A 14,434-nucleotide genomic window follows, 5' to 3' on the forward strand; every position below is an offset into this window, starting at 1 on the left:
CAAATACTTGCATGCCTCACTTAGTAGTGATATCAGTATCTTGTCAATAGCAGATGTTTCTAAAAACATCCAGATAAAGAATATACTTCTTGATCAATTCCAGAATTGTAGTAGATGTCACTGGCTGGCATTTACTTTAATAATTTAATTTTGAAGTCAAGTAATAGTCTTTTTCTGTCGTCCTTTTTCTGTCATGCCTCTGTGTACTGGCTGTCTCCCTCTACCCAATGTGTCAGCGCAGATATTCATTGTTTCTTTTTTATGCCCAATTGATGTGTTGGGTTAGCTGTTGCTCCTTGTTGGCTTCCTTTTTGAGGCGTTTTGATATATTATTTTCAATTTAATGGAGCTATAGACAGGAATAAAGACATCAGCGATGGGTGCACTTCTTCAATAAGTTAGACTTCGTTGTGGTTTAAACCCGGGGTTAGAAATGCCAAAGTGGATTCCAAGATGACGCATGGAGAAGACGATGTGAGTGTCGGAGCTTCGCCGTCAGGGCCTCCTAGTCAACAACACCACCCAACCCATAGTGCGATTGAATACTGCTGTACACATCTCTTCAAGGCACCAACCCTCGTATGAAGCGGCGGAGACCTGGAAACGGTAGTCCCTTCCCCGGGTGCTTCCATAGGACAAAATGAGCTGCCGGGATTTGGAGATTCCTCAGCCGGGGAGAGCAGAGAACAGGATTGAGAAGGCATGTGATTGGCGGTTTTGCTTCCCGAATCAGTCCTCCTGAAGGAACCTATATGGAGGAGGGGGTAATGGACTAGCAGCGTATTGGATTTGAGGACGATTGAAGCAAGCATTTTCACAAGGTTGCATCAAGTCGGGAGAGGGAACAGGAGAGGATTATAAAGCCTCTATCAAACAAGCTTTGCTTCAGGGGCTGGCTGGGGGGGGGGGGGCTTTCCTTTCAGCCTGGAGGCGGTTATGCACCCTCTTCTGTTTGCTGGGATTGGATGTGGCTCACGCGGTAAACCCCGGATGGTTCATGGTAAGGATCACAGTGGAAGATATGCTGAGCAAGTTTTGGTGAATAGTGTTCTTCAGAACTGATTCTTTGTACATCAGGGGTGTACATGATGGGTTTTTGGCATCCCTAGGAGGCATAGTGAGATGGACCATTGTGGGCTAGTGATCAAGCTATATCAAAGGGGATCCCTTGCTGGGGACAATCTGACCCCTACAAGAACTTCTTAGAGCAGAGATAGTTTTTTTCTGAATACCTGATGCTGACGGGGAAGGACACCCCAGCCCGCCCGAACACTCAGTACCCCACCTCCTTGCTAACGGGAGCTTTTGACGCTGCTGGAATTTAGGGGATGACCCTGATGTGAACACACAGGAGAAGATGGCACCTGCAGCTCAACAGGGGAATCTGCCAGGGATACAGCCATGACAAGGGAATCTCTTTTACAGTGCTTGAACACCTTCCAGGAAAAACCTTTGGCCTCGTTCCAAGATCGGTGTGCTTCCCTTAGGGCGGTTTTGATGCAATCTATGGCTGAGGTAAAAGGTGAATTGGCAAAACTGGAAGTACGGACTGATTCTACAGAACATGCAATGTAGGATTTGCCTGAGGGTGCACACAACAATGAAGAACTCCTCGATCAGGTCTCTAGGATAAAAAAAAATCTGGAGATCCAATGTGAAGATCTGGAAACTAGATCTAAGGTCAAATATTTTCCTGAAGAGTCTTCCATAGGACATTGTAGATAAAGTGGAAACATTTGATCACAGTAATTGTGGGAGATGTCATCAGACGCTTTAACAATAGATCGGATCCACCTCACAGGCCACAAGAGGCGGGGTCCGGGAATGAGGGCCAGAGATGTATTGGTGGCAATGGCATTGTATCTTGTAAAGGAAAATGTCCTGAGGCAGTCAAGCCCTTCAAGAAATAATGGGGTGGAGATACAACTTTATCAAGACAATGCCCAGAAACGAAGAGAAGTGGACCAATTGGGAAGATACTTATCCAGAAACAAATTAGATATATGTGGACATTTTCGTTCGGTGTGCTTTTTACGTGGGAGGGCTCTCACCACTAGATCACCACTTCCAGAGAAGGTCTCAACATAATGCACATGGATGAGGACTCAGAACCTGCGTTGCCCCCCCTGCAGAGAAATCTATCCTTGAGAGGCAAACCCTGGGAATGGTCGAAGTCATGGGTTTGTCGATATAAGACACTTAAACTGCTTTTCGCAGACCCAAAGTTTTCTTGAATTATGGGTGCACTCTATTGGGCCGGAATGGTGGTTTTTCGGCAGGCAAGAGGGATTCGTTCGGGGTCGAGATAATTTTGAATGGTAATGTGATTCTATTTTTTTTCTTTTTCTACCAAATAAGGGGTTGGCAAAGTGACACTTTATATCCTATGGAGGCTCTCCGGACATTCAATATTCAAGACTAACCTCTTTGTTTGATGAGAGGGCCTTACCGAGCCCTAAACTGTTATTGGGTCACTAGGGTCAATACCAATTACATTATGTCCTTGGAAACCTTGTTTTTTTTTTTTTTTGGCTGTGACCCGAAAGTTTAAGTTAATAATTTGGGGATGGGGGTTGAGGGGGGTTTTAAGGGACAGGGAATGTTTTTGGGGAGGGATTGTTATGGGGGAGTCGCGGAGGGCAAACCAATAGGAATATTCTTCTTTATTCCTAATCACAGGACAATGGGGAAGGGAACTCATTGTTTTATTCTCTCTGGTTACAATGTGCAGATATAGGGTGTGTGGGGACCACTGCATCTACTTAACTTTAAGAACTGCAATTCAAACTTCTAACAAAAAAATATTAGGGGCTTAAGAGTTTATCAGTTGCTCCAGGGTGAAAAAGACGATAATGTGGCATTACAAAAAACTCACATCGGCAGGTCAGATATACATAGGGTGCGGTTCAGGAATTATACTGTGCTGTTTCAGGCGACATATATAGATAAAACCTGTGGGGTTCTATTGGCATTTAGGAATACTCTCAATTTAAAATGTCTTAGCATGAAAGAAGACAGTGAGGGTCGCTTTTTATTCGTACTGATCCAGGTGGGAATCCTTCACATAATGGTAGTGAACATATATGCCCAGAATAAAGGTACAGATGTTTTTTTAAGGGAAGTGTTATCGCAGCTGGAAGACTTTGCAGAGGGAGACATAATGCTAGTGGGGGATTTCAATTTGGCATGGTCTCCCAATAGATGACAGGAGCCGATATTACTCTTGAGGGATTGCAGCACCTTCTTTGGCCTTAAACACCGGATGGAGGGTTTAAAACTCAGGGACACCTGGAGGGCGATAAGGGAAAAAGACAAGGGCTTCACATTTTAATCTCATGTACATGGGACACATTCTCGTATAGATTACGTTTGGAACTCTTTTCAGTTGCTGGGGAGGATGGTCAGAATAGATTTGGAAACCATATAGTTGTTGCACCAGACCCCTGATCTTAGTTGCCCTTCAGCTCCCTTCCAGACCACATACGTTCTGGAAATTGAATTTTCCAGTGGAACGTCTGAAGGACGAGGTCCTTACTGAAACAGGAAATTAATCAATGGTTATTTTGAAAATAATCTGCTTTCCCATATGTCGGCAGAATATTACATGGGACCAGTTTAAGGCGGTCTTGAGAGGAAAATGAGTTGCCATAAAGGCACCTCGAGATGCACAGATGCGACAGTTGGTGTTGGATGAAGAGGAGGAATTGAAACATGTTTTAAATGTTTTGGAGGAATCACTGACTAAAAGGGCAGAGAAGGCTTTGCTGTATATTTGACAAAGCTACCATGTGAAGGCAGTAAAGCTGATACTGTTGGTCAAGACACTTGGGGAACAAACTGGGTCAAGGACTATAGAAACAATTAGGAGTGCTGAAGGCCACAGGGACAATTACTTCCATATTGGAAGAATTGACTAAATATAATTCTGCCTTGTGCTCTTCTGACTCCCCTCAAGAAACCTACCAAATTGATAATTTAAAGTCCCTGCCACTCCCGAAAATTACTCCAATGGAAAGGAAAAGGTTGTAAGCTGAAATTACGGTGGAGGAGATGTTGGCAGGGATCAAAATAACTCCTATTAATAATTCTCCGGGTCCGGATGGGATTTCATTTAATTTTTATAAAAAATACTGGGGGATATTGGCTTGCAGAGATATATACCAAACTTTTAGGTACCAGATTGGACTTTCTACTCATTAATCTGGCTTTATTGGTTCCTATTAGACTTTTGATAATACAAGAAGGGTCTCACATGTAGTTAGAACTGGACTTCCATCATTTCTCCTTTCCTTAGACGCTGAGGAGGCTTTCGATTGAGTCTAGTGGTCATTTTATACAATACAATGCAGTACATGGGATTTGGGCATGCGTATATTCACATGGTGGGAGGGAACTACTATAACCCCTGCATATGTTTAGTAATGTGCAACTCTTGTCAAACATACAGATTAACCGGGGTGCAAAACATGGATGCCCTCTCAAGGCATAAAATGAGCAGTGTCTCGGAGCAATTTGCTATGCAATTCTGTAGGTTTGCTAATTAAATTGGCACTTGTGTAGCAAAGTTAGCTATTTAAGTTACCCTGTTCAATGAAAGCACAGCTCACCCTGCATTCCTTTCTTGCCTTTAGCGCTCTCCACCCCATTTTCTCTGTTCACTGCAAGTTTAAAGGGGCTAATGAAGCGAGAGCGCAGTAGTAATCGCCCCTTTCACTCATGTGCCAAAAGGCCTGTGTGGGAGTTCAACGCACATTTTATTTTTATTTTTCAAATAATTGCAAACCAGAAATAATCGGGATAATACTGTTATTAAGCTAACTGTATCCTGCCTGCCAAAGACCAGTATGTGTTTATTTCTTTTTAAAAGGCTTTCAATTCCTTTTCTAAAAATGTAATAGGTTACATAATGCATAATTACAGTATTGCTACTGTAAAACACTGCATTGTCTCCATGCTTTACAGTGAAGTGTATCTAAATCTCAGTGTCAACTAGATTTCATTTTGTTGGGGAAGATTCATCATACTGACGAGTGGACACTTTTGAACATGTACATGACCATGCGGCTACATGCTTTGATAGCAGTCCTGTGGCATGCTGGTTACATACAGCTTGCAACTGGTGCTCCACCCATGAGCTGATCCCATACTCCTTTACATTCTATCTTACTATGTTTGTTTATACCCACTAGCCAGAAAGTGAGATGACCGCAAACTACAATATTCTGCCTAGTTTGCCCAGTTCTCTGCCTGCTATGCCATTCACTCTGCTTAGTCTTTTACATAATGAATACACAAAGCTAACTTGATATTTACTTAAAGTAGTGATCAATAGTTTCATCCAGTCTGTACATCTACAGACCTACTGCAAAACTTTACACTGTAGTTGGCCTCCAGAGCTCACTTTGCTCTATGATTATGATTGCATTATATATTTGTACTTGCAGTAGAGAGAGCTAGCCAAACAGTTTTAAGAGCCTTTTTATCATGTCTATTTGTGTCCATTCATGCAGCTAACCTTTTTACAGACACTCATACAGGGCTCACAAAGTATTTTTGCCCACTCGCATATTCGAGTAGATTTTAAGAAGGGCCAGTACCATTTGCAGGGGATGTTGGAATGTTGGAAACTTTTATTTAAATTTTACTTTGTTTGCAGTAAATGTCAAATAATAGTTTCACTGTGCATGGCTGGCGTCTGGGCCGCAGCAGTGTGCCAATCTAAAGTGGGTTTGTGGTGGCATGCACCATTTCATAGAAAGAATTTGCAAGGCTTGACTTATCTCACTAATGTCTTAATTCAGTGGTATACAAAACAAAAATGCTGTATTGGTGCTTATTTTATATCTTGGGTACAAGTAACTTCTGTTGGCATTAAAAACATTAGTACAACATTGCTAATCAAATGGGTTTGTTTGCTAATCAAGAAAATTTAATTACCCAACTCTGCTAATCAATTTCTGAAAACGAATGTATGCCTTGTCCTCTGTCCCTGCTTCTTTTCACTATCTATTTAGAACCCTTCTTGACTCGTCTGAGGAAAGTGGCAAATTGAAGGAGATTTCATTAGACGAGTATATGGTATCTACATTGACAGATCCAGAGACATCACTGCCCGCAGTAGAGAAAGAGCTAGTGACTTATGGAAAGGTAGCAGGGCTGAAAGTGAACATCAATAAGTCCAAAATACTAAATCTCTCCATACAAGGAGACAGGTTGTATCAAGCCATGAGTTGCTCTTAAGTTTAGGTAGGCGCCGGAAGGGAACAGGTTCTTGGGAGTTACCTTCACAGAATCTTTCAAGATTATGTCTAGTGCAAACTATTTTCCTCTTAGGTTTAAATCGGACTTGACCAGATGGAGTCTTCTCTCTAGTTCGTGGATTGGGAGGATTACTACCATTAAAATGGTCGTCCTTCCGAGGGTTTGGTATTTCTTTCCTAGCAATGCATACCGTTACCGGCACCATTTTTTAAAACTTTAAACAAAATGATAGCAGTGTTGACATGGAATAATAAGCAATTGCGTGCTGCCTACAAGATTCTGGTGGCTCCTGGGAATAAATGCTGTCTCTCACTTACTACGAGGCGTCACATTCAAGGGTTATAAAGGAATGGTTCTCCTCAGACTTTATCAAAATATGGTAGGAATGTATAGGGCAGCGCCCGGGGCGCCACTAAATGAAGTAATCTGGATTCGAAAGGCTCATAGACCCAAAAATATGTTTAGTGGGAGACACTAGGACAAGCTGATTAACACATTTGAGATTGCATCATTCCCATTCACACCTCTTTCGCAATCCACAATTTCTACCGGGGATGGAAGCTGATGCATTTACAAAATATGACGAGGCAAGTTGTCAGAAATTATGGGATTTATTCCAGGGGCAAACGATAAAAACATTTGACTGTAAACTTTCTTTTGGGATATGTGAAAGAGAGACTTAGATACTAATCAATTACGCCATTCAGCACTGAATCCTATTATAAACGGAGCTGTATCCTGGCCACTTACGGCTTTTCAAAAAGTTCTCCTTACCCATTCTGACTCCAGAAGCCTGTTCTCATCTTTATACAAAATATTCTCTAAAAGAACCCCTGATATACAATGACCGTACATGGCTAGGTAGTAGAGAACACTGGGAAGTAGTAGCAATTCGCAGAATAAAAGGGAGTTTCTTTGGAGGAATACACGAAGGTTGTCAGAGGCAAAACAACTTAGAGATCTGGTATAAAGTTATGGTACAAATCTATGTTCCGACCACTCTATGGAAAATGTATCCCCACTCTTCTCCAGCGTGTTGCAGGGGTTGTATTGAGAGGGAAGATTTGAGCAATATTTGCTGGACTTGCTCTGATCTTAAAGCTTTTCGGGGACAGGTTCAAACTAGAATGGGAGAAATCTTTGGCTCGGGATAGAACTGGATACAAGGGTATATACGTTTGTGTCTGTGGGACCCTGAAATCGTCCCTCAGTCTAAATCATTTTTAAAGCATGCATAATGCTGATTCTGGCTGCCCTTTTTGTGGTAATAGCACAGAAGTGGAAAAGTAAGGCGATCCCTTTAGAACAAGAGTGGATAATGAAAGTCTGGGAGTTTATTGCGTTAGAATGGGTAACTTATTCCCTACAGATGGAGTATTCTACTTTTTGACAGGACAGGGTGTTCTGCTTTTTTAATGCATTTTTTGAAAAATTAGTATGTGAATCCATGATGTCCTCAAAGAATAAACTGTTAAATATTGTGACAAACTTACATGTATTCTGAGAGCTGAAAAAGGGTCCTGTTGGAAATATGAGGGGAGTGGGGATGCGCGGTACTTTGGGGCTGTTGGATATGAATGAACATAATAAATGACAAAAACAATGTAAGCCGTTGCGTTGTCGAAGATATTCAGTTCTGGAAATACTAGCTGAAGAAAGAATGTCTACTGTTCGCTCATACAGGATAATAAGTGCCCTATCACCTACCAGCTTTTACAATTTTGATAACTTAAGCTCTTCCTATTACAAAGACAGCATTTTAGAATTCCTTCATCAAGACAATTGCCATGAGATGAGGGATACCTGTTTCATTTTTTACTTCAAAATGATGCTGATAATTCTTTCTAATAAAGTGGGACCTGCTAATCGGACTTCAGCACCCCATGCTTAATAGTTTAGTGTACAAATGTTACTCTGCTGACACCGTCTCCTGACACCCTTAACAGCTGCCATGTATTTGGCCAACATAGCAGTTAGAGTAACGTTCACTCCTGCAAACAGCCTGCTGGAACCCAAAGTTCAACAGCTAAGGAATGCTTTTAATGGTGAGCAGCCCTCATCCAAATTATACACGTGTGTGCTCCCAGCACCTGTTGGCAGATTAATAAGTGAATATAAAACATGTCTGGTTTTGACATGGTGGCTTATGGGAATGTATAACTTTACTTACCAAAATCATTTGTCATTTTATTGCCAGATTGGTTTCTAGTGGCTCATTCTGCCAGGACTTTCTGCGTATTCACTCGTCTCCCCTAAACAGACCATTTGGGTTCAGCTCTGCTAATGCTGTTTTTCTCTAGGTAAACCTGTTGCCTTGCAGGAGAATAGGATCTGCTACCTTTTGGCAGTAAGGGGACCAAGACTCCAAAGGTAGGCTCTGCCAGCAAGAGGGTAGTAACACCAAAGTGGCAATTAATAGCGACTGATACAGGGCAGATGGGAGAGTTGGCAGAGTTGGAGTAGACATGAGGGGCTTTGGCCCATGGGAGGATCTCACCATCTTGCGTTCTTAGGTTACTAATGCTCGAAGCGAGTTGGGACTGATCTCACCAGGAAGAGACACTGATCACAGCAGCCAGGAGTGGACCCTTGCAGAGGATTTTAAATGGACTAATGCAACATCGGAAGGTTTTCATTTGGACCACTATCGGATTATAGTCTGGCCAAAGTCTTGGCCGAAGAGGTGAAAATAAAGGCTCCAAGAAGGGAGAAAGATCCTTCCTTCACCCATTCCAGAAGTACATTTGGACTGAATTTCTGTGTGGACAAGATGTATCTGTTGCCTGAACACTGGAATCCCGATTCTGCTCACGTGAGGGCACAGCCCCTGCAAGTGCTCTGTTGCCGCTGCCTTGGCAGGGAAGGGCAGAACAGGGACTCCACTCATCCCTGTTGACCCTGTGTTGTGTCCCCCCGTCAACCAAGAAGCAAAGCAACCGTCTTAGGCTCTGTCTTCTGCCTCAGTCTGCTCTGTTAGCCTACTCAACAGTGTCCGTTATTTTAGCTGTAAACCACTCTTAGCTCTGTCTCGACGCAACTTGCACAGTCGGAAGCAGCCCTCTCTCCAACTTGACCCACAGGGAAGCCTGAGTAAACCTGCTTCAATGCTGTCTCGAACTGTGGAAAATACACTGTTGAGACCCAAGAATAAGCCTGAAAGATATTTGTAGTGGTCCTGATGACCCTTGCCTGCCTTAAAGGGCTCTAGTGACATTTAAGTCCTGCTCATTACCTTTTTGAAGATATCTTCATTTAACTTGAATATTGCAGCTGTAAATATGGCCTGCCTCCCTGTGTTCAGATCCAGTCGCTCTTTCATCTGAAAGTCTGCATAATTCGGTGCCTTCTCTTACAAGGGAGGATTATAGTGTTTTTGATTAGTGCTTGTGTTTTCAGTTTAAAGTCAACTTTTTTTTTATAGAACCTGGTTTGGACATCCTTTTTATTTTACTAACCCAGAACTATTGTTGTTTGGATGCTTCAATGCTAGCCCACACCTCAGCATAGCCTACCCACTTACCCCCAAGTGGCAAAGGAGGTATACCTGTTGTGCTGTGCTGGTTTTGCCTGTATGATTGGGGATATCCTGCTGGTTTGGTAGTGTGGGCCTAAGTAGGAATTGTATCCCCTGTGCACCTGAAAGTCAATCATTTTGTCACAATATTGCTGTACAAAAACAGCAAAAACTGCTGGAATAGTGCCATGATAGTCCTTTGTCAAGGTATTACAGGCAGATGCAGACTATAGATCTCGTACAAAGTTGTGTGGTGTGGAAAACCTTTCACAAAGGCATGCAAAGCTACCTGCACACATGCCCCCAATCCAAAAGTCTTCATCAATCTCCTGTGGTATTACTATATCCTTTATGAATTCGCCAGAATACCCAGCATACTAGTAATATGGACTTCATAACAGATCTCCCGCTCTCTAATGGGTACAATACCATGTGGACGATAGTGGACTTATACACGAAAATGGCTCACTTTGTACCACTTTGAAGATTTCCCACGGCTGAAATGTTGGCTGCAAATACCTAACAAACATTTTTTATCCTCATGGGTTACCAGAACTCAAAGCCTCTAATTGAGGTTCACAATTTGTCCAGATTCTGGAAATTCTTCCAGCAACATCAAGGCATTGCGGCCCATTTACCTTCCACCTACCATTTTCAAAATGGACATACCAAAAGAGTCCACCAGAACCTCAAACAATAATTTAGGTTTTACTGTGGACTATAATGGAGAAAGAATTAAGCGTCTTCTTGCCTTTAGTGGATTTCACCTATAATATCATTCAGAGAGCCACAGGTCTGGCTGTTATCTTTGAACATACTCACATCATCCCCTAATGTTACCCTTAGCTGAGACTCAAATCACACCCATTCCTGCAGTAGGTGCATGGTCTCATCAAATCCAACCAGAACAAACCCGGATAACGACAAAGCTTCTCCACAGCAAACAGGATGCCACACCATGTTCACAACCACAGAGAATTGGAACCACAGTACCAAAATGTCCACCAACTGTGGCTTTCTGTTATCCCTCCAAAGTTCAAACCCCAGTATGTTGGTGTCTATCCCATAAAGCATGGGTATGCAACCTGTAGCACCTCAGAGGTTTTTGACTATGACTACTATGAAGCCTCTTCCTTGACTAGGCTGGATAGGGTTCATGGGAGTTACAATCCAAAACATTGGGAGAGCCAAAGGTTTTGAGTCCTGCCAAAAAGTAATCAACCTGGTGCTGATGGTATTGTAACTGCCTGCCATCTCCAAATTCATCTGATTTTGTTCATGTCTCCCTCCTCCAGCCCTGCCAATTGGCTATATTGTATCAGAAAAAACACTACTTGTCCTATTCTTTCTCTCAAAGCTGAATAATATATTGTACCCTGAATCATAGACTCCAGGTGGCAATAACAAAAGCTGTACTATTTACTGGAATGGGAAGGATATGGTCCAGAAGATCTATTTTGGGAATCCGTCACCAACGTTCATGCTCTCAAGATACTAAGGCAATACCCTAGAAACCCTTTAATTGCTATGTTAGACCATGAGAATGTAATATTTACAAACTTCGCGGATGACACTAAATGTGTCAATTCCACTATCTGGCTCACATTGGATGAATTGGCCACTGAAAAAGTTTTCACCATCATCAAAACCTGGATGGTTCATAACAAGATGGCTCTAAACAAATCTAAAACTGAGCTTCTGGTTATTGGATGCTCTTACATATTGAATAAACTTGGTTCATGCTATGATAGTTTGCAGTTGGGAGAAGAAACTATCATCCCACTAAAAATAGTGAAACCGCTTGGTGTCACTTTGGATCAGCGATTGTCTATGAAGCAACATGTTAGTAGCTTGGTCTCCATGTGTCTATTACATAAAATGATTAGCTCACTTAAGACCCTTCATATCACAAGATAACGCAGAGACTAGCGTTAGAGCAATAATAGGGTAAAAAATGGATTACTACTCAAGTCTTTTAACAGGCCTGGACAAAACTGATCGTAATAAATTTCAAGTGTGCCAAAATGGCGCGATCAGAGTCGTTATGAAACTCAAGCGCAGAGATCATGTCACGCCTGCTAGACGTGCCCTCCATTGGCTGCCTGTGGAGTCTAGAATTCTGTTTAGGAGTCCAACCATAATTAAAAAATGTAGACAGGGCAATATGCCAGATTACCTACAACAGCGTCTCCCTATGAGAACAAATACAAGAGCCCTAAAATCGAATAATCAACATCTGTTATTTGTTCCAAAATACCGAACCTTAAAGGTGGCTAACTCAGCTTTCTTCGCCATCGGGCCGAAGGTCTGGAATGCTCTCCCTTTGGTGATGAGAAGTATTGAGTCCCTTGAGATTTTTAAGAAAAGGTTGAAGACTCATCTTTTGAATTAGTCTGATTTTAAACCTTGTACTGATACTTTTACTTGACCTCCTGATCATGTCGTCTTTAGCTGTTTATCGTGATGTTTTCTCTTGTAGTGCCCTCACGCCATTGGGTCCATGGCCACGCTATACAAATGTTATAAAGTAAAGTAAAACTAAAGAAACGACTGTGAAAAACCCAAACCCCAGTGATGATCTAGGGCAGAACAAATTATCAGGAAAAGCCCCCATTTTCAGATTCACATGCACTGTAAGGGTCAGAGACCCACCGAACTCTCAGGGCCAGCACACCCCCCTACTCAAGACCATGACTGTAAACTTACTGTGAGACAGGGGCCCCACACACATCAGTGTCCCCCCATGGAAGTCAAGGCACTGTACACTGACGTATCAAATGGTGCAGCTGCTGGAGTGCTTGTAACCAAGAGGGAAGGTCATGAGGTGGAAGCCAGGTGCAGTGTGATACAGCCTCTGATGCTCTGAAAAAAGTCCAGCTCTGCATAGACAAAAAAACATAGCTTTTCAGCATCTGTCTCTGAATGGTGCAGTTTTACGAATTCACTCTTTCGTGCACAAGTAAGAAACATTACTTTTGGAAAATACGATATCATGTGTCTTCATAGTTAAGGTGTTTTATTCATAGTTGCACATTTCGCCACTGCTTCCCAGCTACTGGTACCTTCCGGCTCAGTAATTCCTGGAAACTCTGACAAAGTGTTCAAAGTGTAATAAAGGGGGGGGGATATTCAAGGAATCATTTTATTATACCCTCCTACTACTGCTACTCAGTGTCCCTCTATCTCCACAGCCTGGAGAATCATGGTCCTCGCCAGTGGTATTACCCTGATCTTTACCTGGAAGGGGCCCTGAACCTTGCTGCTTGTCACCTCCTGTGACAGGGTCAGAGATCAGACCCTTTTCAGGGGGTATAGGGACCCTTTCAATCTGGGGTAGGAGGTCTATCTGGGTGTGTTCCAGAGCCAGCCCTGCCTCACAGGTAGAGTGAGGTGGATGGCAGGGCCCCAGTCTCTGACCACCCCATAACCAAATGTGGCTGCTTACAGTTGGGGAATACAACTATTGATCGCCTCCTGTCTACCTTACACCTCATGGTCCATTGTTCTCACTTTGCTCTTGTAGTACTACAGGAAACAGAAACAATAGTGTCAAAGGGTGAGACACTCGACCCACAAGAGAGCAGTGTCAGGAGACAAGCCAACCGAGCAACACACAATGCCATACCTCTCAACTCACACACTATTGGTGGGTGTCACTCTCTAGGGAAAAGTGTTCACTCACCAGTCGAGCTCCTCATCTGTCCATTAGCTTCAATGGTCTCTCACCCGCCCCAAATGGAATTGTGTTTTCACCCACCCCTTGGACTCCAAAGGCTGAAAGCTATGCAATGCGCACGGACGATGACACTGCTTCGTAACCTACGCCGGGCAAACATGAAGCACCAAAGGGCCCGCGTCGGAAAAGGGGGTAGAACATCGAAGACCATTTGTTTTGTTTTTTTGTTTATTTATTTTGTTTGTTTTGTTTATTTATTTATAGCGCGCACCAGACCCGAAGGTATCCGGGCGCATGTGCAAGTCTACTTTAAGCTTACAAGTTACAGTTACACATTCCAATTAGATACAGGAAACATTGACAACAGGATAATGATTACCCTACAAGTTTGTACAAGAGTTATATGGAGAGTTATATACACAGGTATTTGTACACAGAGGTGTATACACACTATACATTGGCAGTCAAAAAGCAAGGTGGAGTAAGCGGGGGAAATGAGCATGTAAGTATGCGTTCAGCTACAGGTTAACAGATGGGTAAGACGTAGGTAGTCCTGGCGTCGATCAGTTATAGGTCATTTTCTTTGAGCTATTTAATACACTTAAGTCTGAAGTTTGGATAGGGTTGGTCAGACCTTAAAGAAGATGAGAGAAGTTCCACAACTGGGCTGCTTTGACAGGGAAGCTGTTGTCTCCGGCAGTGCTCAGGTTGAATGGGGGCACAACTAGCTGGTTGGTATATGCTTCTCTGGTAGGTCTATTGGAAGTTCTTCTTTTGAACCTTTCTGTTAGGTATTTGGGGGCTAAATCATTAATACTTTTGAATGTTGGTGATACTGTTTTGAGTTTAATTTTGTCTGCTGTAGAGAGCCAATTAGATTGTCTTCTGACATCTGAGATATGCTCTCTTCTTGGGATTCCTAAGGCGGCTCTGAGGGCATTGTTCTGCGAGGTTTGGATTTTTTGCAGCGTGTGTTTATTAGA

The 14,434-nt window shown here is 42.7% G+C and overlaps 1 protein-coding gene across 1 annotated transcript in view; it reads left to right on the forward strand.

The window, feature by feature from the left end:
- Positions 1-14,434, forward strand: part of GTF2E2 (general transcription factor IIE subunit 2) — a 648,065-nt gene that overhangs the window by 434,508 nt on the left and 199,123 nt on the right. The window lies entirely within an intron of this gene.

The sequence above is a fragment of the Ambystoma mexicanum genome, chromosome 6p (genome assembly GCF_040938575.1).
Source record: "Ambystoma mexicanum isolate Mex_15411 chromosome 6p, UKY_AmexF1_1, whole genome shotgun sequence".
NCBI classification, from domain to species: Eukaryota; Metazoa; Chordata; class Amphibia; order Caudata; family Ambystomatidae; genus Ambystoma; species Ambystoma mexicanum.